Source organism: Acomys minous, assembly GCF_964271855.1.
Source record: "Acomys minous genome assembly, chromosome: 6".
NCBI lineage: Eukaryota > Metazoa > Chordata > Mammalia > Rodentia > Muridae > Acomys > Acomys minous.
Genome location: NC_140487.1, coordinates 13,963,369 through 13,989,794, shown reverse-complemented (window position 1 = coordinate 13,989,794; position 26,426 = coordinate 13,963,369). Strand labels below are relative to the sequence as shown.

General features: G+C 37.2%; 1 pseudogene across 1 annotated transcript in view; it reads left to right on the top strand.

The window, feature by feature from the left end:
- The window catches only part of LOC311599438 (proliferating cell nuclear antigen-like), a 38,276-nt pseudogene extending 30,108 nt beyond the window's left edge, over positions 1-8,168 (top strand). The window contains exon 2 of the transcript XR_014783632.1: positions 7,183-8,168. The product of XR_014783632.1 is annotated as a proliferating cell nuclear antigen-like (transcript). The remainder of the gene's footprint in view (positions 1-7,182) is intronic.
- The last annotated feature ends 18,258 nt before the right edge of the window (positions 8,169-26,426 follow it).

Below are 26,426 nucleotides of genomic sequence, written 5' to 3'. Positions count from 1 at the left end.
TGTCAATGAGTTCAAGGCTCTTCCCCACTTTCTCTTCTAACAGATTTAGTGTGTCTAGTCTTCTGTTGAAGTCTTTAATCCACTTGGACTTTAGTTTTGTACAGGGTGATAAATAAGAGCCTATTTACATTTTTCTCCATGTAGACATCCAGTTAGACTAACACCATTTGTTGAAGATGCTATCTTTTTTCCATTGTATTGTTTTGTTTTCTTTGTCAAAAATCAAGTGTTGGTAGTTATGTGAGGTTTTTCTGGTTCTTCAATTCAATTCCATTGATCAACCACCCTATTTTCTATGCCAGTACCATGCAGTTTTTATTACTATTGCTTTGTAGTATAGCTTGAAGTCAGAGATGAAGATACCTCCAGAAGTTCTTTTATTGTATAAGATTGTTTTTAGCTATTCTGGGTTTTTTGTTTTTCCATATGAAGTTTAGAATTGCTCTTTCAAGGTCTGTAAAGAATTGTGTTTGTATATTGATGAGGATTAAATTGAATCTCTAGATTGCTTTTGGTATGATGGTGGTTTTTACTATGTCAATCCTACCAATCCATGAACATGGAAGATGTTTCCATCTTCTCAGATCTTCTTCAGTTTCCTTCTAGAAAGATTGAAATACTTGTCATTCAGGTCTTTGACTTGCTTGGTTAGAGTTACACAATGATATTTTATATTATTTGTGGCTATTGTGAAGGATGTAGTTTCCCTAATTTCTTTCTCAGGCCATTTGTCTTTTGTATACAGGAGGGAGACTGATTTTTTTTTTTTAGTTAATCTTGTATTCAGCCACTTTGCTGAAGGTGTTTAACAGCTGTAGAAGTTCTCTGGTGGAATTTTTGGGGTCACTTATGTGTACTATCATATCATCTGTGAATAGCAATATTTTTACTTTTCCTTTCTGATATATATCCTCTTGATTGCCTTTAGTTGTCTTATTGCTCTTGCTAGCACTTCAAGTGCTATATTGAAGAGTTATGGAGAGAGCGGACAGCCTTGTCTTATGGAATTTTAGTGGAATTGCTTTGAGTTTCTCTTCATTTAATTTGATGTTGACTATCAGCTTGCTGTATATAGACTTTATTATGTTTAGGTATGGGCCTTGTATCCCTGGCTTCTCCAAGACTTTCATCACAAAGAGGTATTGGATTTTATAAAGGCTGTTTCTGTATCTAATAAGATGATCATGTGAATTTTTTCCTTTTATATTGTTTTTATTATTGGATTACATTGATGGATTTTCATATGTTGAACAATCACCCCCCCCCCCCCTGAAGCCTACTTGCTCATGGTTGATGATGTATTTGATGTGTTCTTGGATTTGGCTTTTGAGTTTTTTTGTTTTTTTGTTTGTTTGTTTGTTTTGTTTTTGTTTTTGTTTTGCATCAATGTTCATGGGTGAAATTGCTCTGAAATTCTCTTTCTTTGTTAATTTTTTGTGGTTTATGAATCAGGGTACTTCTGTTTCTGTTTTGTGGAATAGTTTGAGCAATATTGGTATTAATTCTTCTTTGAATGTCTCATAGAATTCTGCACTAAAACCATCTGGCCCTGGACTTCTTTTGGTTTGGAGACTTTTGAAGACTGCTTCTATTTTCTTAGTTGTTAAAGGGCTATTTAAACTGTTTACCTGATCTTGATTTATTTGGTAAGTGAAATCTATCAAGAAAATCATCCATTTCCTTTAGATATTCCAATTTTGTAGTAAGCCCTAATAATTCTTTGGATTTCTTCAGTGTCTGTTGTTATGTTCCCCCTTTTCATTTCTGATGTTAATTTGGGTACTCTCGCTCCACTTTTAGTTAGTTTGGCTAAGGGTTTGTCTATCTTGCTGATTTTCTCAAAGAACCAGCTCTTGGTTTCATTGATTATTTTTCTTTCTTTCTTTCTTTCTTTCTTTCTTTCTTTCTTTCTTTCCTTCTTTCTATTTTTTTTTCTTTTTCAGAAAGGGTTTCTCTGTGTAGTGTTGGCTGTCCTGGACTGGCTTTGCTGATAGGGGTGGTCTTGAACTCATAGAGATTCACCTGTTTCTGCCTCTCTGACTGCTGGGATTATAGACCTGTGCCACTGTGCCTAGGTGGTTTCCTTGGTTCTTTGTCTTGTTCTCTTTGTTTCTAATTTGTTGAATTTAGCCCCGAGTTTGATTCTTTCCAGCTGTCTCTTCCTCTTTGATGTATTTGCTTCTGTTTGTTTTAAAGCTTTCAGGTGTGCTGTTAAGTTGCTAGTATGGGATTTCTCCAATTTCTTTTTGAAGGCACTAAAGCTATGAACTTTTCTCTTAGCACTGCTTTCATTGTGTCCCGTAAGTTTGGGTATGCTGTGCCTTCATGTACATTGAATTCTAGAATGCCATTGCTGTCCCAGTTGTCATTGACTAGGGAGCTGTTCAGATTCCATGAGTTTGTAGGCTTTCTGTTTATTTTGTAGTTCTTGAGTTCCTGCTTTAATCAATGGTGGTCTGATAAGATACAAGGGGTTATTTTGATCTTCCTGTATCTGTTGAGACTTGCTATGTGACAAAGTATATGATCAATTTTAGAGAAGGTTCCATAAGGTACGGAGAAGAAGGTATGTCCTTTTTTGTTTGAGTAAAATGTTCTGTAGATATATTAGGTCCATTTGGTTCATGACATCTGTTATTGTCATTATTTCTCTGTTCCTCTGCAACTGGGCTCTAGTAGACCAGGAATTGGGGGAAGGCTCTCACCTGCTGTTTTGTAATGACCACTGCTGACGGAGATGAGGTTTGGGAAATTGAGTTTTGCCTAGGAGATGGGGAACGGAACACGCTGGGGATGGTGGGGGTGGGGATCTGGCACAGATGGCCCAGGGCAGTCTGAGCCTCTGCTGGCAGGCTCAGTTGTCCCCTGATGGCTGTTGGTCCCAGAATTGAAGGTGGAGATGGGGATCAGGAGATGGAGCTCACCAGGAATCTGGAGCATGGGGCTCCCTGCCAGGATGGAGCTCTGTGGATGGGGATCCATAAGCGTGTTTTAAAATGGAAGCTTCTTGGTGGCATAGACAGTTATTGGCTACGAGCCCTATCTGCTAAGCTATACATCTGAGTACAGATTAGCTCTTTATGTCTCACTGAATGTTTTCATTAGAAAGATGGAATTTTATTCATACATTTTTATATTTTATGCTATTTCTTACTAGGATTTAAAACACTTTAGTTTTGGCTTTTATTGCTTTAGAAATAATAACTATTTCAGTCATTTCTCTGTGTGTGGTATTTAATTTTACCCCTAAGGATAAAAGAAAGCATTAAACATGAAATCTGCTCTCACAAAACTTGATTATTTTGGCAAACAATCATTTGCTGTACCTACCTTGATGAGATAATTGCTAAATGAAAAGAAATGAAAGGCAGTCTAAAAAAATACATGTACCCATCAATTAATACCCAGGGCTATTTTAAAACATTATACTTATCAGAGTACGTGACTAGAAATACATAAAGATCTGTTTTTTCTTTTTTCTTTTTCTTCTTGTTTTTTTTTTCCCCTTAGGAAAGAAAAATAAAAATAAATAACAATTGTATGTAGTATATTTATGCAAGTATAAAACCATGTTATCAAAATATTGGATAATTCCCACAATTCTTTAACAAACACATTCAGGAAGTGTATAGTTAGAATATAGTGGTGGTTTTTGTTCTAGTCTGAATTATTCATGCTTAAGGTTTAATTACTAAAATTTCTTATATTGCTATTTTAATTTGAACTGATTAATTTGATTGAGATTAAATGACATTAATCATAAAATTTTCTAAATTCAAGTATTTGACTCAGAATAAACTTATGAACCAGTGTACTAGGAAGCCACACTGTAATAAATCATTCTCTGAACTCAGTTTAACTAGATTCCTTGGAAAAATATTTCCCCATTCTCTTTAACCCCCATAATAGTCAGAAGAGAATAACCACTTATGGCCCTTCTAGCTTCGAATTGTTATAAATGTAATTCTGCTATTCTTTGTGGTTAAAGTCAGTGACACAAAAATGAATTTGTTTTTTATAAAGCCAAGCACAGATGAGAAAAAAAGTAGAAAAATATAGAGTGAAGTCAATACATTTAATGCTTTTATTTGAGGTTAAAAGAGATGAAACAATTTTACAAAGGGAAATTTTGGTGAGTAGATCAGAATATAAAGATATCAACATAGTATACATTTATAAGATAACTTTGAGTTTAAAGTAAGGTTAAGACTATCCTGGTATTTATGTGGTTGTTTTAATTTGGTTGCTTATAGACTTTTTGAACTTTAAAAATATTTATTAGCATATATTAATATGATTGTTAGGAATTGAACTCAGAACCTCTGAAAGAGCAGACGATGCTCTTAACCACTGAGCCATCTCTTTGGCCTCAAACTTTGGTTTTTTTCTTTTTTATAAGGACATTTAAAACTGAAATCCACAATATTTTAATGCTGCACTTAAAATTCCTGATTTAAACCTTGAAAAGCTCATTTTATTCAGTTCAATTTGGTGTTCTGAGAATGGATGAAAGAGGGAATTTGAACTTGTTTGGATCCACTTATTTTCATAATGCTGCATTTTTATTGACAAAATTTGCAGTTGTATATATGGTCTGTTCAATCTAGGTATCAGATGACAATGGACCGCTTCTGAGGAAATGACTAACAGAAAGCATTGTCATGAAAATAAGGAAACTCCTTCCATTGTTGATCTTGATTTCACCCATTGTCCAGAAAAACAAACTCTTGGTCTTCATCAATTGTGTTCTTTTTAATATTTATTTTTAAAAATCATTTATTTTACTTTTGAGATTGTAATATGATTACCCATTTCCTCATTCGCTTTCCTCCCTCTAAACCCTTCCATGTACTCCCTTCCTTGCTCGCTTTCTTTTTTAATATATTTTCTTAATTTATTCATGTTACATCTCAATTGTTATCCCATCCCTTGTATTCTCCCATTCTTCCCTCCCTCTTATTTTCCCCTTACTCCCCTCCCCTATGACTGTAAAAAAAAATTATTTTTTACATATACTTGTATATTATTATACCTACATAAAACAAAGTACATACAGCAAAAGAACCATAGAACATTCAGGAATTACATTCATGTTACATCCACAGTGTTTTGACTGTATTTGGCAACCTTGAAGAAAACATTTTCCTCTCAGTGAGTCTAAAATTCTGACTGTAACTCAATATCTATCATATCTCATTTCTATCAACTTAAAACATCTATCTAGACCTAAAGACATCTCAAACAACTAAGCTCAATTATAACACTCAGCTATTTGGTCTTCAACCCCATCAGAGACTTGAGAAGGAATAAAATTAATTATTGAGTAAACAAGAAGTGCAGGTTAGCAGCTTCCTAATTTAATAATAAGAGGAAAAAAAAATGACAGAGACAGTTTACAGCCTGAACAGTCACCCTAGACTCTTTAAAACATTGGAGCATCATCTTCAGCCTTCTGGTCCAGTATATCTGACAGATATATTTGTGATGTAGAAACCATTGAGGACTTGCTTACCCTGTCTTGGCCGAGTTTAGTCATCGACTCTGCCTACATCCAAACTTGCCCTTTTTAAGGCAGAATTCTGTCTGTGGTAGAAACAAGGACCTTTTGCCCAGTGGCTTGTTTGCCACATTTGAAGCCATCTCCATAAGGAGCTTCTTTGATGCTCATCATCCTTTTTGAGGCAGGCTGAGTGATGTCAGGAGTTAACCTGTCTTGTTGTCAAAGAATCATTAAAACAATATAAACATCTTTAAATGCCATATCCTATATGACTCTGAGGTTTTTGAAGACCTTAACTAACTATTTTACCTTATCTATCTATAGAATCATATCTATCTGTTGCATCTAGGATGTATATTCTTGTTGTATAAATAGACTAGTAATTGAATGACCATGATTTGATCAATTGACAATTGACTTGTCTAACTTGCTTATGCTAACCAGCCTGCAGTAGCATTTTCAATGTATTGGAGGTAAACCTTGTGTTCTTCTTGCCTGGTAATGCCTCACAATAGAGTAGAAATATATATAGTGAGTCAAGAACAACCTGAAATTTGAATTCTAAATCAATGTATCAAAATTAACTTTGTGTGCACAGTTAAGGCCTTAAGTTGAGGTTCGACTCAACAGTCCACTCTTTGTCATATCTTCTCCGTGCACCTGCAAGAATAAATCTTAAAGAGCAGAAGACCAGTGATTCCGGGAACTACTGAGAAGTCAGCAACCACACATCAAGGAACATCGTCATAATAAATGACATGATTACTTAATGTTCATAGTTTCACTATACAGTTTGGTTTTGTGAGGACAGCAAGAGAGGGGCGAGTTGTAAATCTTTGCTGCCATGTGGTAAAAGGAGGATTACTGCAGACAGGAGAGCTACAAGCTGTATGGACATTGCTGAGGTCCGTGGGAAACAAATCCCATAGGAGCTGGTCTAGATTATAAAGCTCTGACCACACATGCGCTGCTGATGCAGGCAGCTGGGATGCTGCTCGGGCCTCGCTAAGTCTCCATCAGTATCTTTTGACAGCGTTGCATGAGAGGCAGTCACTGAAAGCTTACTAAATTAAGAAATTGACCAACATATGCCATCCTCAGGCATTATATTTATTGCAATTTAAATTAGTCAATGCAGGCAGATTTTTCTGTCTTATAAATAAGACTATAAGCAACTGCATTACTCTATCCAGTTGTTTTGTAGTTTTTCTAAATCCAGTTTTCTTGGGAAGTCTCTGAATTTCAAAGAGTAACCTTAAATTTCTGTCCTACAGCTTTCAGTGTTCCTTACATGACTACCAACTTAATCTCCTTTTCCCTTTATTACAGTATCAAGTTACTAGCTATGACACATCTGCATTCACTCTGGTTTTCTGTTTGCCAAGTGTCATTACATGTAACTGTCCAATATCAATTTCTCTTGATCCCTGTCTTAGGAGCAGGTGCCAGATCTATTGCATTTTATGTAGGATATTAAGCTTGTACATAAAATGAGTGGTTTTTCCAGTGCCAGAATTGTGCTTTTCTCACAGAACTGTTTTAATCATGTCACTGCAGTTTTTCATATTTCCAGTCTGCAGTAAAGATTGCACAAACAACAGATCTTTTACAGTTTAAGTTGTTTTGTTACAGTTCCGAAGACAGGTGTGCAGTCATATTTCAAATTAGCATTCATGTGTCAGGCCATATGCTCTGTGTCCTTACTGAGACTTTCACATCCTGACCTGGAAGCCCTTAGCAGCTGGACCTCACTCCTCTAACGATCTCTAGTACTCACTGTGACTCCACCACCATGTTTAAGGCAGGCCTGCCTGGTCCACGGCTCCGTCCTGAAGGAAGTGCTAGCCGTGCTCAAGGACTTCATTAATGAAGCCAGCTGAGACATCAGCCCACAGAACATGGAAATATCTCACAGCTCCTTGGTGCAGCTCACCCTGCATGCCAAACACTTTGTCAGGCACTGCTGCAACCTCAACCACAACCTGGCTATGGGCATGGGCCCTGTCAGCATGCCCAAAATAAAAAAAATGTGCTGCTAATGAAGACATCATCATCTCCAAGGCTGAAGATAATGCAGATACCTTAGCGCTAGGATTCGAAGCACCAAATCTAAAGGGTGTTTCAGGTTATGCAATGAAGTTAATGGACTTATATGTTGAACAACTTGGCATCCCAGAACAGCAGTACAGCTATGTGCAGGAAGACGCCTTCTGGTGAATTTGCACCTATATACCAAAAGCTTAGCTATATTGGTGAGACTGAAGTAATAGCCTGTGCAAAGGACAGGGTGAAGTTGTGGGTGACTGGAGATAAAGAGCTGTAACCATGGAGGTGAATGACCAAGTTCAAGTAACTTATGCCCTAAGGTACCTGAATTTTTCCACAAAAGCCCCTATATTGTCTCCTATAGTAACATTCAGTGTGCTACAGATGTACCCCTTGGTGTAGAGTATAAAATTGCTGATGTGAGACACTTCAATTGATGAAAGGTTAAGAAGGATTTTAGGCATAGATAAACTCTGCAAGCCTTTGTGAAGCACTAAGCTGCCAGAATATTCTGAGGTTTTCTGGTCACCAAGTTTGTGCCTGAATACACATGTACAGATCTTCTTCAAGTAACCTGTTTTTTCCCCCTCTCCTTTCCCTATAATTAGTTTTTGATTTTTTAAACCCCAAAGTAAAAATTGATTTTGTTAAGATTCCTATCTGTGAATACTAGTGATTTTTTTTAAACCAAGAGTCTTGAAGCTAAATTAAGCTTTAAGAAATGCTTTTCCATTTAAATAAACTAAAGTGATTTTTTTAAAGTTAAAAAGAAAGAAAGAAAGAAAGAAAGAAAGAAAGAAAGAAAGAAGTTAACATTCATATTATAACTTACTTGGCTAACAGGAAATGAAGTTGATTTGCCTTCTCCTCTGTCTAGTTTTTATGTTGATATCTTAATTTCATTAACTCATGAATTTTGTTCATTGTATTTATAAAACTATATTATTAGAATACTTTTGAGTTCCATTCACTAATTTATAAAAATGACACAACAGATGGTTAGATTTTTACAGTGTTAATGGTCAAATGTATTTAGACCTTGCTGTATTCTAGACAGTGTGCTAAGTATCCATCTACACTTACTCAGGTTATCCAGTCCTATGGGGCTGCCATTCTCATCCTCACTTCACCAATGAGGACAACGAGCTTTACAAATGTTATGTACTTTCTTAGGAGTTATATATAATTTTTATGCTTTTTCTTTTTTTATTTTTTTTGGGGGGTGGTGGTAGTCTGGGCTTCTTTGTGTAGTCCTGGCTATTCTGGAATTAGCTCTGTAGACCAGGCTGGCCTCAAACTCACAGAGAACCACCTGCCTCTGCCTCCTGAGTGCTGAGATTAAAGGCCACGACCACTGGAAGAGAATTGGATTTAAACCTTCACAATCTGGCCCTGAGTTAATTTCTACTGCACGTATCTTTGAGCTCTAATTATTATTTTTATTTTCTTCTACTGTAGGATGCAAAATATATTTCCCTTCATTAGAATTTTATAGATGGAGAGGAACATTTCTGAACAATAGCATTAATTAAACTGTAAAAGTTTTGATATAAATAGAAAATCCTGCAAGGGAAATCAAGACACTCTCCAAAGAAATTGAATAGTTCTTTCTTCTTCCTGAGATATTCGTATTTGGGTTTATTTGAGCTACTGCCTACCTACCACAAACCTTTTGTTGTGTGGTTTGGAGCAATATGTGTCACACTGTCCATGAGGACTGTTTCCTGTAAGTTCCTGGGACCTATGGTATCCAGGAGACTGCTTCCACAGCTCATGTGCTACGTCACTTCTGCAGCACTCCTGAGAAGCGCAAATGACTGTCACACGTCAGTTGAGAAGTAACACTGGGACACCAAGATGAAACTAATCAATGTCATACTTTTTTTTTTCAATGTCATACTTTTATTTATTTATTTTTTTAGTAGAGCGTCCTTCACCATTTTGGATGGTGCTTCTTTATGCCATGCTTTCCTGCTAGAATTTCAGAGCCATGCTTTTATGGGGTAAGGCTAACCCTGCTCCCACTGACTCGATTCGCCTATAAAACCCACAGAGGCTAATCTAGGAACCCAGAGGTCTCTTTGAGGAACTTCCATACTCTAGCCAGCTCCCTATCCGTCTCTCCCATTCTTACTCTCTCGAGTTCTGTCCTTTTTCTCTCTGTCTGTCCTCTTCCTTCTCCCCCAATGTACTCCCTTAAGATATATACTTGAAAATCAGCTCAAATTAATCACTATGCAAGCAAAACTAGTCTGTCCATTTTGTCATCCAGCACAAATATTTTTTCCATTTTGATTGTGTTTCCTTTTTAACATATACATTTATGTTATTACACATGAATAAAATAAACTACATACAGCAGGAAGAGCCATGTGACAACAAGGAATTATGTAAACGTAACATCCATAGTGATTTGTATTTGGCAAACTTGAAGTAAACATTGTTCCTATCTTGCTGGGTCTAAATTTCTGAATGAAAATCAGTATCTATTATATCTGATCTCTATTAACTTAAACATCTATCTTGATCTAAAAACATCCTAACAACTAACCAACTAAGCTTAATTGTAAAACTAAACTATCTGGCCTTCAACCCCATCAGAGACTTGAGAAAGAATAAAACTTAAATACCTGAGTGAACTGGAATTGCAGCTTAGCAGCTTCCAAAATGAAAAAATTACTGAGATAATTTACTGCCTGAACAGTATAGTGAGGCAACACTCTCTCTAATGTTGGAGCACCATCTTTATCCTTCTGGCCCAATATCTGACAGACATATTTGTGAGGCAGGAAATATTGAGGACTTGTTTACCCTGTCTTGGCAGAATTTGGCCATCGACTCTGCCTGCATCTAAACTTGCCCATTTTTAGGCAAAATTCTGTCTGTGACAGAAACAAGAACATTTTGCCCAGTGGCTAGTGTGCCACATTTGAAGGCAACTCCATAAGGAGGGTCTTTGCTGTTGATCATCTTCTGTGTGGTAGGCTGGGTGTTGCCAGGAGTTAACTTGTCTTGTTGTCAAAGAATCTTTAGAATAATAAAATGCCAACTTCAGTGCCATATTCTGTAGGTCTTTGAGGCTTTTGAAGACCTTATTTAACTATTTTACCCTATATATCTATAGATCATATCTATCTGTTAGACCTAGGATATGTATTCTTCCAGCACAAATATTTTAATGCAAGTTAATCGAATATTGGAGACCTCAAAGGAAAGTCTTTGTTTTACCCTAACTGTAGCCCTCAATGGTTTAAGCTATAAGCACATTAGAACAAATTGCAAATAAACAAAGAAACACCAAATCTTAACTAAACACACAAACCAACCCATAAAAGAAATGGATATATTTCCAAGGACTTTGTGAGGAAAGGGAGAAGAATCTCAGATTGCCTAGCACACACTGACACTTGCCGTGTCCCATTAGTCATGGCCACGTCCCCCCATTCTGTAGGGTGCTCCTCATTCTTGCCCAACTTTTACTCTTCTGGCCTTCAATATTTAGCCACAAGTCTAGGCAATTCGTGTTTTTTGCCCTCGTTCCCATTTTCCCAGCTTACATTTTCCTCTTCTCTAAAGAATCAACCATCTGATATTTGTCAGGTGTGGCCCTGTGGTATGTAATTTCATCCTTTCTAATGTAGATTTGGCAACTGACAAAATACACTTCTGTTTTACATGCTTTCATGAGTTGTTTCTCCAAACTTGCCTGAGTAGGACTAATGTGGTTTATGTCTAGGCCACTAGAGGTGGTGAGGAGCCTTAAGGGGAAGAAACTAGATTTAAAAAGAGAACACTTAGCACATGTTTACTTTGGTCATTATATATAAGTGACCTTTATAACAGTAACGCCCCCTCATTCATTGATGACACATGCCAAGATCCTCACAGAAGCTGAAAGCACAACTGTTGCTGAGCCCTGTGTGTACTACGTTTATCCCCATTGGGCTACCGTGATAAGCTGGACAGCAGCGCTTCACCTTGGCCAGGATGAGGTAGAGTGGTGTGAGATTTCATCACAGCCTTCAGAATGATGGGAAACATCTCAGTTTTTTATTTCCAGGATGTTTCACTTAGTAATTTGAGAAGCTGGTTAGCTGTGGGTGATTGGAACATAAGAAAGCAAACTGTGCACACTCTGTTTTGTTTTGTTTTTTGTTTTTGTTTTGTTTTGTTTTTTAAGAAATTGAAGTAAAGGAGAAGGAAGGAAAAAGGAAGAGAAGGAAAATGAATATATTTTTCTCACTGAGTACTTTTCACAAGACCACAGAACCCTGGTATCTACACCCTCTCTTCATGGCCTTTTATTACTCAGAAGACCTTTTCAGGTAGGCCTACATTCACAGTTCTATCTCAGTGTCAAAAGCAAGGTGGAACACACACACACACACACATCCAAAAAACAAAGCCAAAAAACCCCTAACCCATACATGTAATGGATAACATGTTTTGGGGATACCAAGAAAACTAACACATACATGCAATGGATAGCATGTTACAGATTCAATCTTGTATTCTAAAGACAAATGTAAACTAAGATTTGGCTGTATATGTGGGATCTTGCGGAGTGTAACAACTGAAGTGTAAAGTATGAAGTAAAATAAAATCAGGGCTTGTTTAATTTAAACCAGAGCCCAGTTTGGGAATTGGCATCGCATCTGTGGTTTTGTTTACCCTCCCAGCTCTTTCCTCATCCTCTCATTAGATTTCATAGATTGTTTAAAAGTTTTCTATCTACTGGGATTCATTCCTTTTTTTTTTCTACCTTATATAGCCTAATGGATCACAAGTGTAAGACCTTCCTGTAGGTATGGAGGGATAGGTGCAGACAGGAGTAGGACAATTTGAGCAATGGTTTATTTTGTTTTTCTCTTAAGTCACAAATTGCTTGAAGAGGCAACATTGATTTGACATGTTCATTAGAAGTTTCAGCAAATACTTTTTTCAATTATAGAAGCTCAAATCATTGGAACTTAGTTAAATAAAAACTAATTGATTCATTTTAATTAATTAATTAGTTAATCAATTTGTATTATATAGCCTTGTTATGTCCCCTATCTGACCTTGAACTCATGATCTTCCTAGCTAACCCTCCTAAGTGATATCATTAAATACTTGGGCCAGGACCCCTGGATAAACAATAGCAGTAAAGACAGAATTTTAAACAGAAAACACATGATGTAAAGATGACAAATTGCTTCTTTTCCAGGTACCAAAACATTTTGTAGCGGGAAGCCACTGCTAGCAATTTGAGGTGTACTGTTCTATAATTTTATCCACATGGCTGATTTTGGCTCTGCCCAGTGTTCATAGTTAACTTTCCTAGCATTCTCATGGGCTGATTTGTACAAAACATAGATCAGATTTACATGAAACCTTGGAATATAATACTTAACAGAAGGAATGATAAGGAAGACAAACCATTTAACCTTACTATGGCTTTACATATTTGAACCGGCAGTTTACCATCTACAGAATATCTTGTTGAAAAGATTAATTCTAGTTAATTAATACTTTATATTTTCTTTGTTCAATTCTATCTCATTTTAAGCTTGAGGTCTGAATCATGTCATTTTCCTTGCATTCTCTTTAGATGCAGAGATATTGGAGAGATTGAAAAGTACAATAATACCAAAAGCGAGGCTCAAACCAAACCAAAAGAGCCTTAAAAGTTAGAAACATTTCTATGCTTCTGTGTTTACCAGTGGCCAACTAACATTTCAGTTTCTTCATCTATGCCAGGGGTGACTTTTGGTGTAGGTTTCCTCCTAGGAATATATATTTATGTCAACCCTGCAGGTCTTATAACTGTAATTATTTCCCCCCAGTTTTCTTATTTCCATCTGAAACCATTCAAATAATTTTTATGCCAGTTTACTGCTATTCTAATAACTATTAAGATGTTTCAGATATTTCAAAGTAAGGATTTTTGTAATGTAGAAATTTCTTCTGGGCAGGTACTAGGTTTTGTTTTCTACTTATGCCACAGTTTTGAGTTGCTGTATTTGTTTCTCAGATTGTATTGGTTATATAATTGTTCACCACGCCAGATGGTATTTTAAAAGTCAAGAAGTGAGAAAAAACAATGAAAGCCAGTAACTAGAAGAGAGGATTCGGTGGCTATGTTGGGAAAATATCTGCAAACATTCTGGGAATGTTTAAGAACTTTAACATAACTTAGACACAAAATAGTGTCATCTCAAAAATAAAAAGTGCCTAAATGATATAGTTAGACAACTTTAGAAATGAAACATCAAATTTATCAGTGTTTTATTTTAAAGGGTTAAAGACACAGAATAGTTTTACAAAAGAGAATGGAAGTGTCTTCAGTGACAGCTCTGCATATTAACCTTAGAGTTCTGGGAACACTTGGCAACTTGAAGAAAACACACCTTCTTCCTTTTGCTGTTGTGATAGCATTGATGATAATTAACTTTTAAAAGGCCACATTGAAGAAAGGGCCTTCTTTCTTTTACACATGTGTAAACTATAGTTCAAAGAAAAAGTGATTCCCTACAGATTTTTAAAGCCCAAAATGAGGTACCTTTTACTGTCACAGAGTATGTACAGCACATAAGACAAATTATTAGAAACAGCAATCAAGAGAATCTTAAAATAAGACCAATCAAGTTTTAGAGGCATTGATAGGGAGCCATTCTATTCCTTCATATTGTTTGGATACATAAAAACAAAACTCTGTTGGTAATAATATTGTACAAAGCAGGAAATGAGTTTTTTCTTTAGATGACCTGTGGGAACAGTAAAGCTTGACCTTCATTAATATGCACACATTAGCAGTGTCTGATTTACATAGGTGTTAGCCCAGGTGTTTGGAAAAGCAGGCAAGAGAATAAGCTCAGATCATTACAAAACTAGAGCTGTATCCTCTCTTTCTCTCTGAGGATCTTCAGATGAACATTAATTATAACAGCACCAATTTAGACATGGCTGATTACATAATTTTGGAAAACCTGTCATTATCCATGAATATTTTATGAAAAACAGAAATGTATATAGTGTTTTTCATAGCTCATTTATTAAATGTGGAACCGAGGCTATATTCCTCATTTAATTGTCAGGTCAAACAATTATTCTTGGGGCATTACACCTATTTTTTCTGATACTGGTGCTAATATTTTTGGTTTTAAATATTGGCCATGATGTGCCAGGTCTTCTTGAACTAAAAGTATACCTGATGGTCAGCTTCCTATCTTTCATTAATAAGGGAAACAAGATGCTGTGATAATATCGCCTGAAGCAGAGCTCTGCAGCCTTGGATGTCCTGTGGTTTCTTTGTGCTCCTCTTGTTTGCTCTGTGAGCTACTTATAAACATCCTGAGAAACCACTCATCATGGAGAATTGGGCACTGTGAGAGCATCCTGCTGAGAAGACAGTAACACTAAGATTTGCATTTGTTCATATTCAGAACTTCATCACAGTATCATCTTAATTTTATGGAAGGGTGTATACTTCTGGAGAAAATAATGCCAAGCTAATCTTAGAAATGACTCATTGTTCAATGGATCCACACCTATTAGGTATGTCATAGGATTCATGCAGAATATTATCTTTACGACACAGGTGCACTCAAACATTGTTGGACATCAGGACTGTATGGGGATGCATGGAAGCACACACTGCTTCTCAGGTCTGCTCCCATACCCTCGGATTCAGCAGCTATAGGGATGGGAACAGAAAGTCGACTTAAACCATTCCTAAAGGCACCCATTTGGGTACAAACTCTGAAAATGACTTACTGAGCTGACCTGGTGACACAGTTGTATTATTCTAGCTCCTTACAAGATTGGAACAAGAGAATCAGAAACTAGGGTTTATCTAGGCTACAGAATGAGTTCCAGACCAGCCTGAGCAACTTAGTAAAACTGTTGGAAATATAAATCAAAATAAGTCTGGTCTAGGTTCAATCCCTGGACAGACAGACACAAAACAGAGACAGACACAGATCGAGAGATGAGAGATGGAGAGAGGGGGGGGGGAGGGGAAAGAAGAGAAAACTAGCTTTTAGTGACATTTGAAATCCTTACAGCAGCCAGATGAAAACATGAATGTTAAAAACCTTTATTTGAAAAAGCCTTGTTTCCTAATACTAGAAAGATTTAAAACTTCCGACATTCATGTGATATGGTTCTATTAACACAGTTCCTACAAGAGAAGTTCAAAAGGACAGCTTATACTTTACAGCTCACACAGAGACCACACACATGAGAGAGAGGGAGAGAGAGAGAGAGAGAGAGAGAGAGAGAGAGAGAGAGAGAGAGAGAGAGAGAGAGAGAGACAGAGAGAGAGACAGAGAGAGACAGAGAGAGAGACAGAGAGAGAGAGACAGAGAGAGACAGAGAGAAAGAGAAAGAGAGAGAGAGAGACAGAGAGAGAGACAGAGAGACAGAGAGAGAGACAGAGACAGAGACAGAGACAGAGACAGAGACAGAGACAGAGAGGTCCTGATACAAGGAAACTATGACTTTTTGGTGACATTTAAAATAATAAAGGAAAGAAAGAATTGATATTGTTTTATATGATTTTTAAAAGTGAGACTTTTCCATTACTGACTTTTGGATGGGATTTCCCTTAATCGTTTGACTATAAAAGTGATTTAATGTAAGAAAGGATGGCTGTGCTTCTTTGTGTGGCTGTGCATGTGAACAGGGAAAAGTGACTTACAGTACTCGGTAAGGATGGTCATGAGCCAAAAGAAACAAGCCCCGATAGCAGGAATGGCTAAGAGGAAGCAGAAGATGGGCTAGGTTTCTGCATTTGTTTTTCTGATAGTCTCAATAAATATTGACAATGAAAAACCATTTACTAGCACTGCTGTTCTCATTAAAAGAGAGTGGCCATGCACTTTTATCTTTATTGCTCATGATGATAATGGGCATGCAGAGAGACAAGGACTCCCGGTGGTCTCTGACAGTGTAAATCTTACTGCAAGAGCTGAGATGAGTACAAATCAGTACAGGGCAGTAGCTCAGAGTTGTTGGTTGGCTTGTCTTAAATTTCGCTTAGTTTTCACCACTGCACCTCCTCCCTGGGATAGCATCTTGCTGTGTAGCTCAGGATGGCCTTAAACTCTTGTTCTTCTTCCCTCCACTTGCCATGTGCTGAGACTGCAGATGTGTGGCACCATGGTATTTTTCTTAAATACAATTTAATCTCTTTGGATTTAAAGGAGTTATTTACATTTTAAAATTTCACTAATTAATGTAATTCTGAACAATTGTACATAAGAGTGATAAAACACTACAACAGATGTTTTCAAATCTTTCTCAATGGATAGAAAAATCCTTACTTGTCTATAATCAATATTAACATTATAGTTCATTATTTTTTCACATGTAATGTTTCCTTAAATTGCCTATAATGAAGTCTATTGTACATTCTATTTAAATTACTACCAAAAAGAAAGAAAAGAAAAACTGAATGTGAAATAGATGCATAAAGGAATTTCAAAGAATTTAAATTTGTTCATTTTTGCATAGGCGAGTCCATGCTATGAATAAGGGAATAGCTACAGATTTGTTCTGGTATAACTCATTTTTAAGATACAATTGTCATCACTGTTCAATTTTCCTCTTGGTGTCATAGAATATTAGGCTCAATCCTCTTCCTGCTGAATAACCCTTTACCTACAGTGTCAATATAGGACAATGGGGACTTTGGTTGGCTCTGAAATCAAGCTTTTGTGGTTCAAATCTTGGCTCTACCAGTAATTCGGTTTAGCCCTGAGGCATACTTATTCTTTTTAAGCCTGTAAGTGATAGGTTCCCAGTAGGTGGACTTGCATTGATGGGAAGGCCAGAAACCCAGAATAAATTGATTATGGATCCAGATCAATCTATAAAGTTCCAGAGAGGATGACCATACTCTGGAAAAAAACAGTTGGAGTTTAAATAACAGAAGTGTGGTTCAAATACCAATCAAGTTTGAGTTAGCTTAAGCCCAAATACACTTCTTCAGAAAGTTAGCCTCAAGCTGCTTTGCTACTTTGAAAATTCTTTGAATTGAGCACCCTCAGCAGCCCATTCATCCATCTAGGTAGCAAGGTTCTCAAATGGGCTTTGGTTTCCCCTTAGCTTGCTGGACTTAGTGCCAGTTTTAATTTATTGAGGTATTTCGAAGTCACCTGTGTGCTCTTCACTCAGTGAACCATTGGAAATGAGTGACCCAGCTGATATTTAGTCACCAAACAAACAAACGTAGTTCTACTTTGGGCAGCTTTTGCATGTTAGAGCCTTAAAGCACATGGAAAGTAACTGTAGCTTTGAGAAAGGACTGCGCTTGTAGTGTGCATGGTGAGGAAGTCAGGTTACAAGGGTATTTAAAGGAAGATCTTATTGGTTTATTGACTTTTAATAGCATCTATTTGTTTTTAATGCATATGCATATTTTGCTTGCATGGATGTACACTATAGGTGTACATGGTGCCCACAGAGGCCAGAAGAGGGGGTAGGATGCCCTGGGTCTGAAGTTACAGAAAGTTATGAGTCACCATTTGAGGGCTGAGAACTAAATCCAGCTCTTCTATCAGAGCAATGCATAGCCTTAATTACTTAGCATCTCTCCAACCTCCTTGTTTATTTTTATATTGAAGGATAAAAACTAAAATGCCAGTCTAAATTATCAGAGGAAGCTTAACTTATGTCCTAATTAAAAAACATCTAGGTTAGAGTTTGCATATGATTGTGCTAATTTGGGGGGATTTAGGATACACAGAGAAATAAACCAAAGCTATTGAAGGATTAACTTGACTAGCAAAATTATAAAAGAAAACAATAGGGCATCCATCACTTCTCACTTTATTTTGTATCATGCTCATAAAAAGGGTTAATGTGACAAAACCATCAAGTATCAAGTGCCTCCAAAAATCCAATTTTTTAAGGATTTTTTGAGTGGCTTTAGCTACATGAACATCATGAAAGCCTACAACTTTAAAAGATTTATAACTTGACTGATAACCATAGTATCTCATAGCTACTTCTAAGAAAATGACAAACACATTAAAATAATGTACAGGATAAAAGCTAAAGCCAATTGAAAAGGAGATTTTTGGTTTTGTTTTTTATGGGGACTCTAATAATCATTCTGTTCTGTTTCTTTGTTGCTATGATAAAAGACTGATCAAAACCAATGTAGGGTACAAAAATCTTATTTCTGCTTACAAGGTGCAGTCCATCATGAAGGGAAGCTAAGGCAGGAATGCAGGGCAGGGACCTGGAGACAGGAACTGAAGTAGAGACTAAGAGGAATGCTGTTTACCGTTTTGCTCTCCCTGGCTTGCTCAGCTTGCTGATTTATAGAGGACGACCTGCCTACGGGTGGCCACCACAGTATTCTGGGCTCTCCTACATCAATTGTTAATCAAGAAAATGTCCCAGTAGACTTGTCTGCAAGCCAATCTGATGACAAAAATACATGTGGATTGTCATCCCCGGGATGACTGACAGTTTGTGGAGGTTGCCCTGTTCAATGTAGGAAGCTGGGCAGCAGCCTATAGCCTACTTCTATGGCTACCTTAAATGTCTCCAGATATATTCCAATAACCTAGTGAGGCAAAATGGTCTTTTTGAAAAAATTTTATTAATTTATTCATATTACATTTCAGTGGTCAAAATGGTCTTTTGTTGGGATCCAATCTTGGATCTAGATCAAGACTGAGGGTTCCTTTTGTCCATAACATCAAAAATATATTTAGATTCCATTGACTTATTTATTTATTTTTTATTTTTTGTTGATATCCATAATTTTATTTTTTATTTTATTTTATTAATTTATTCTTATTACATCTCAATAGTTATCCCATCCCTTGTATCCTCCCATTCCTTTCTCCCTCCCATTTTCCCCTTAATCCCCTCCCCTGTGACTGTGACTGAGGGGGACTTCCTCCCCCTGTATATGCTCATAGGGTATCAAGTCTTTTCTTGGTAGCCTGCTATCCTTCCTCTGAGTGGCACCAGGTCTCCCCATCCAGAGGACATGGTCAAATATGGGGCACCAGAGTACATGTGAAAGTCAGTCCCCACTCTCCACTTAACTGTGTAGAATGTCATGTCCATTGGCTAGATCTGAGTAGAGGTTTGAAATTTATGGCCTGTATTGTCCTTGGCTGGAGCCATAGCCTGAGCGGGACCTCTGGGCCCAAATCCGCCTATCATAATGTTCTTCCTGTAGGTTTCTAGGACACTCTGGATCCTTCTATCTCCCCATTCTCCCATACTTCTTACACTTAGAGTCCCAATAGGCAGTCCCCACATCTATCCCAATCTCCTGGTAAGTGAAAAATTTCATGGGACATGCCTTTTGGGTTAGTGTTGAATTATAAGTGAGTATACACCATATGAGTCTTTCTGCTTCTGGGTTAACTCACTCAGTATTATCAATTCTAGTTCAATCTATCTGCCCACAAATTTTGGGAATTCCTTTTTTTTAATAGCTGAGTTGTATTCCATAGTGTAAATGTACCACAGTTTCTTTATCCATTCTTCTACTGAGGGACACTTAGGCTGTTTCCATGATCTGGCTATTATGAATAAGGCTGCTATGAACATGGTTGAGCAAATTTTCTTGTTGTGTACTGGAGCATCTTCTGGGTACATTCCAAGGAGTGGAATAGCTGGGTCTTGAGGAAGCCCTATTCCTATTTTCCTGAAATACCACCAGATAGATTTCCAAAGTGGCTGTACTAGTTTGCATTCCCACCAGCAATGAAGAAATGTTCCTCTCTCCCCACATCCTCACCAGCATGTGGTGTTGCTTGAATTTTTGATTTTAGCCATTCTGATGGGTGTAAGATGGAATCTCAGAGTTGTTTTGATTTGCATTTCCCTGATGACTAAGGAGGTTGAGCATTTCTTTAAGTGTTTCTCAGCCATTTGATATTCCTCTGTTGAGAATTCTCTGTTTAGCTCCAAGCCCCATTTCTCAATTGGGTTATTTGGTTTGGTGGTGTTTAATTTCTTGAGTTCTTTACATATTTTGGATATTAGACCTTTGTCAGATGTAGGGTTGGTGAAGATCTTTTCACCGTCTGTAGGCTGTTGCTTTGTTCTCTTGACAGTGTCTCCTGCCTTACAGAAGCTTCTCAGCCTCATGAAGTCCCATTTATTAATTGTTGACATTAATGTCTGGGCCTTTGGTGTTCTGTTCAGGAAGTTGTCTCCTATGCCAATATGTTCCAGGCTCTTCCCCACTTTTGCTTCTAACTGACTTAGTGTCTCTGGTTTTATGTTGAGGTCTTTGATCCACTTGGATTTGAGTTTTGTGCAAGTTGACAAATACGGGTCGAGTTGCATTTTTTTACACATAGACATCCAGTTAGACCAGCACCATTTGTTGAAGATGCTATCCTTTTTCCATTGAATGGATTTGGCTTCTTTGTCGAAAATCAAGTGACCATATGTGTGTGGATTCAAATCTGGGTCTTCGATTCGATTCCACTGATCAACCAGCCTGTTGCTGTGCCAGTACCATGCTGTTTTAATTACTGTTGCTTTATAGTACAGCTTGAGATCAGGTATGGAGATTTCTCCAGAGGATCTTTTATTGTACAAGATTGTTTTAGCTATTCTGGGTTTTTTGTTTTTCCATATGAAGTTCAGAATTGAACTTTCAATGTCTTTAATAAATTGTGTAGGCATTTTGATAGGGATTGCATTGAATCTGTATATTGCTTTTGGTAGGATGGCCATTTTTACTATGTTAATTCTCCCAATCCATGAGCAAGGAAGATCATTCCATCTTCTCATGTCATCTTCAATCTCTTCAGAGTTTTGAAATTTTTTTCAAACAAGTCCTTTACTTGCTTGGTTAGAGTAACTCCTAAATATTTTATATTGCTTGTGGCTAATGTGGAGGGTGTGGTTTTCCTAACTTCTTCCTCTGCAAGCTTGCCATTTGTGTATAGGAAGGCTACAGACTTTTTTGAGTTAATTTTGTATCCAGCCAATTTGCTGAAGGTGTTTATCAGCTGTAGGAGTTCTCTGGTGGAATTTTGAGGAAAGTGCCTTGTATCCCCGATCTCTCAAAACTTTAAACATGAATGGGTGTTGGATTTTATCAAATGCTTTCTCTGCATCTAAGGAGATGATCATGTGGTTTTTAATTTTCAGTTTGTTTATATGGTGGATTACATTGATGGATTTCCGTATATTAAACCATCCCTGCATGCCTGGAATGAAGCCTACCTGGTCATGGTGAATGATATCTTTGATGTGTTCTTGTATTCATTTTGCAAGTATTTTATTGAGTATTTTTGCATCGATGTTCATAAGAGAATTTGGTCTGAAATTCTCTTTCTTTGTTGAGTCTTTGTGAGGTTTAGGTATCAATGTGACTATGGCCTCATATAATGAATTTGGTAATGTTCCATCCATTTCTATATTTTGGAGTAGCTTGAAGAGTATCGGTATTAGCTCACCCTTGAAGGTCTGGTAGAATTCTGCACTGAAACCATCTGGCCCTGGTCTTTTTTTGGTTGGGAGACTATCAATGATTGCTTCTATTTCTGTAGGGGAAATGGGACTATTTAGCTTGTTTATCTGTTCTTCACTCAATTTTGGCAAGTGAAATTGATCAAGAAAATCATCCATTTCCCTTAGATTTTCAAATGTTGTAGCATATATGCCTTCGAAGTAGGATCTTATGATTCTTTGTATTTCTTCAGTGTCTGTTGTTATGTCTCCCTTTTCATTTCTGATTTTGTTGATTTTGATACTGTCTCTCTGCCTTTTAGTTAGTTTGGCTAAAGGTTTGTCTATCTTGTTGGTTTTCTCAAAGAACCAGTTCTTGGTTTTGTTGATTCTTTGGATTGTTTTCTTAGTTTCTAATTTATTAATTTCCATTCACTTTTTTAATGCTTCCATTTTCTTTGTTTCAGCCATAATCACTTCTTACCTATATTCTATGACAAATTCCTAACTAAACTTCTGAGATCTTCCCACCTCATACTTTTTATCTTTTAAGTCTTTTCCCAATCTAGCATCCAGGATGATGCATTCAAAACATGTTATTTATGTCACTCATCTGTTCACAACCTTCCTATGACTCCTCATTTCTTTTAAAATAAAATGGCCTTTAAGCTGAGTGCACAATGACAGCGTACCAGAACCTCTATAATATATCCCCACCTTGGTGTGAAATGGGGATCAGAGAAGGACCCACAAGCATGTGGACCAACAAATTGCCTCTGAGAATGCTCAGAACTTTCTGGAAGCTATTGCTAGAGTTGTTTTCAGAACCAATTTAGACTAACAAACAAATTGCACTAGTTATCTATAGTCAAGTTTCTCTTAAATAGTCTTCCAGTCAGGTTGTCAAGCTGCTTGTTAGATCACACACAGCTGTTATCTCTACTGTAAATTAAGTTCTAAGTTGTAAGAATGAAGGTTTTACTAAGAGTTTATTTAAAACAACACAGCAGGCTCTAGATGCAAATCCATGTGTTCTAAAAATTGTTTTTCAACAACAATTGTAAGTAATCTGGCACCTCCACGTCCAGATCACAGGACTCAGCAGGATATGTCATCACTAGCTGCAGAGATGCTACACATTCCCACTATCACCACAAGCCGCATGTCCTCTGTGTGCATTTGCTACATCCCCTTATAAAAGGACTTGCTCCCTTCTCCCACTCCCTTCCCCTCCACCCTCATCCAGAGGCAGTCTCTGTATCTCCTCCCTTAATGAGCCTCCCCTGTGAGACCTGTGGCATGGTGTGACTTTCTGGCTTCCAGGGCAGAGTTCTGCTTCATAGGTCTTAACAGGAATAATCTCAGTAAAAGCAGAAACTTGACAGAACGTTATGCTGAGATAATTTTTATGTAGATTTGTGTAGTGTACAGAGCCGCTTCATGCACGCTTTTCTGTAATAGCCAAGATTATTTTCTCGAGTGCTTCAGTAACTTGGCACTTTAAAATAACACAATTTCATAACTTAAAAACACACTTTGGGGATATTAGAAGCAGACTTAAAAAGATTAAGTGGCTGGGACTAGAACTAAGAAATTTCCTTCCCCAGGATCACCAGGTTATAAAATCCTGTGAATATGAAAAGCATAAAGGACAGCTCAAGGTAGCAAAGATACAGAAAGTTGTCACCTTCTGAAACAAACAAAAAAAATGTTAGCAATCTGTTAGAATACAAAAATGGCGGTGGCCCCTCTCACAACTTGAAAGATCACACGCAGCTCTGCTAGTCGGCTTCTGTCTCTCCATATGGGAAATATATAAGTAGCTGGATAATTTTCAATCAGAAGAAAGCATGCATCCTGAAAGAATAAGCTGTTGGAAGACATATGAAGATGCGAGAAATGTTTTAAATGGAAATGCAGATATGAAAATACATAGTCAATTTCTTTCTTAGCTGTGTGTAATAGGGTGAAATTAAGCAAAAGCAAACTGGAAAGCAAAATTTCCCAGTGAACATTTTGATGACAAATGGAAATGTCTTATTGCATAGCAAGAGCTCTGGAACAGAACAGAATATGAAAGTAAACTAAGAATATCCAGAAAAGCTTCCCAAGGGCACAGCATTTCCAACGAGATTGTTCCCTGTTCTTCCTGGCATATCACACACTCCTATTTTTGCAGGCGTTTGTGAAATGTCATTATTTTTTTCCTTTTACTCTCTGTTTCTTGGACATCACACTTCTCTTGGGAGACGATATATGATAAGCTGACAGAGCATGTTGGCAATCCACCCTTAATGTTAATCTCCCACTGGAAATTGGGCTGATTTTTTCCCCCAGGCTTTGGCTGGGGAAACCATTTTTGCAGCCATGGAAAATAATGCCATGTTTCACAGACAGTTGCAAAAGTAAACTTCCTCCAATAACATTCTAGAAACTGGATTATTAAATTTAAAAAAATGTAATGTAATAAGAGGCATGGCCCAGAAATACATTTGTTAAATGCATTCATTAATAAAAACAAAATTTCCCTCACCCCAGAGACTTCATAAATGGTGGTATGGTCTCCGTCTAGCCCGCCAAAGTTATTTAATTCACAATGCAGTTGAAACAATGTTCTATAAATCAGATACATTATGGGGTAAGAGGGCCTTTGGGGAGACTGAGTTTGGAGGCAGTGAAAGGAATAGCCTGGGAATCTGATTGCTACTATATAAATTGTTTTGGAGACAATTGAATTTCAAGTTAGACTCAGGATGCCAAGACCTTAATTACAAGGTGCTCTAGGAAACTGGGAGATTGGGATGGAAAAAAGGAAAGACTTGGACATGGAATTTTCTTGCCAGTCTGTCAGCAACGAGGTATTTACAAACTCATTTTTTTTTTTTTTTAAGCAATCAGTCTGGTGAGGGTGAAGAGGTTCTTTTCTCGCAGCACCAGGAAGTTACCAGGAGGGAGAGTGTGAATCCCTCTCAACTCTCCCAGAAAACCCTGGGAAATGTAGGCCCACAGCGCACTGCAGAGCTTATGGAATTCTGCGTGTCTTGTAGGCATGGCACAGACTGTGCTTTGTTCTTAGTTATCTTTTCAAGGATGTTTGAAAGAAAAGAGATTTGGAAGATAAATTGTTTCCCTCTTAGAAGTAGGTAGGGGTGCTGATAGTCCTTGAAAATAGAGACAGAGTGTCCATGGAAGTTGGGGAAGGGCACCCACACTCAGCTACTCTTCTGGGGACAGGGACTCTGAGTTCAAATGCAAATGCCCTCCTAGTGCTATTGTTCTGAGAAGTAAACTGTCTTTTGTCAGACTAACTTGTTAACATGCATTAGCTTACTGCTTTTTAATGAAGGCAGCCCATTTTGATTCTAATTGTGATCTAGGCTTATAGTAAATGTAACACATCTATTCCTTTATGGACAATAGTTTGCACACTTAAATCATTTGGCATAAGTAACAAGATTTTTGTGAAATGAAAAACCATCATTAAAAAAGTTGATTGGGAAGAATAAAAGACATCAACAACAACAATACAAACCCAAGTAAAATGGAGGATTGTTCTGAATAGGCATGTCTCCAAAGGGCTGCAAACGGCCAACAAATATAGGGGAGAAGAGCCTATTGACTCTAACTACCAAAGAATTGCTCATTAAAACTTCAAGGAGGTCAACTCTGTCCCCAGTTAGAATGCCTATTATCAACAAAATAGAAAAGTAAATGCCAGTGAGGAGGGTGAGATAAAGTAGCGTAGATTAGTACAAGCCTGGGAAACAGTTTGGAAGTTCCTAAAAAAACAAAAACAAGACAAACAAACAAACAAAAACAAAAAAACAACCCTGCCTAATTTGATGTAGTTATGAAACATAAATAAAGATCCAGGGAAAATGATGCCAGCATAGCAAAAAGGACACTGTTCTCTTGCATTTATTTTGTCATGAGTCCCAATAAATAATGTATGAAATCTAACTAGATTCCTCTTACTTGGTGAATAAGGATAATGTGCATATAGTATATTATTCAACCTTAAAAAATCTTTTAATTTGTAGCAAAATGGGCCATTATTTTGAAAGCCAGACACAGAAAGTCATGAGTCACACTTTCTCAAAGGTGGAAGCTAAGATAAAAGTCAACAAGAATTTTCGGTAGTGATTAGTAGATGTAGGGAGGGGAGGGCACATTAAGAGAGGGTAAATATTTCTAAGCATAGTTGTAGACAAGGGACAAGTTCTGGTGTTTGGTAACAGTGAGAAGGGTATCATTAATAATAACCTATTGTGTATTTTATGTAGATCTGGATGAGTAGAGCTCAAGGGCTCCAAATGCAAATTTGGATAAAATGTGAATGGAGTGGGGAGGGATCACTCCAACTTAATTAGTGATTGCAGTATGTATATATCCAAATACCACACTGAATCCTATTAATTGATATAGTTAATGCATGTTAGTGTGTGTGTGTGTCTACGTA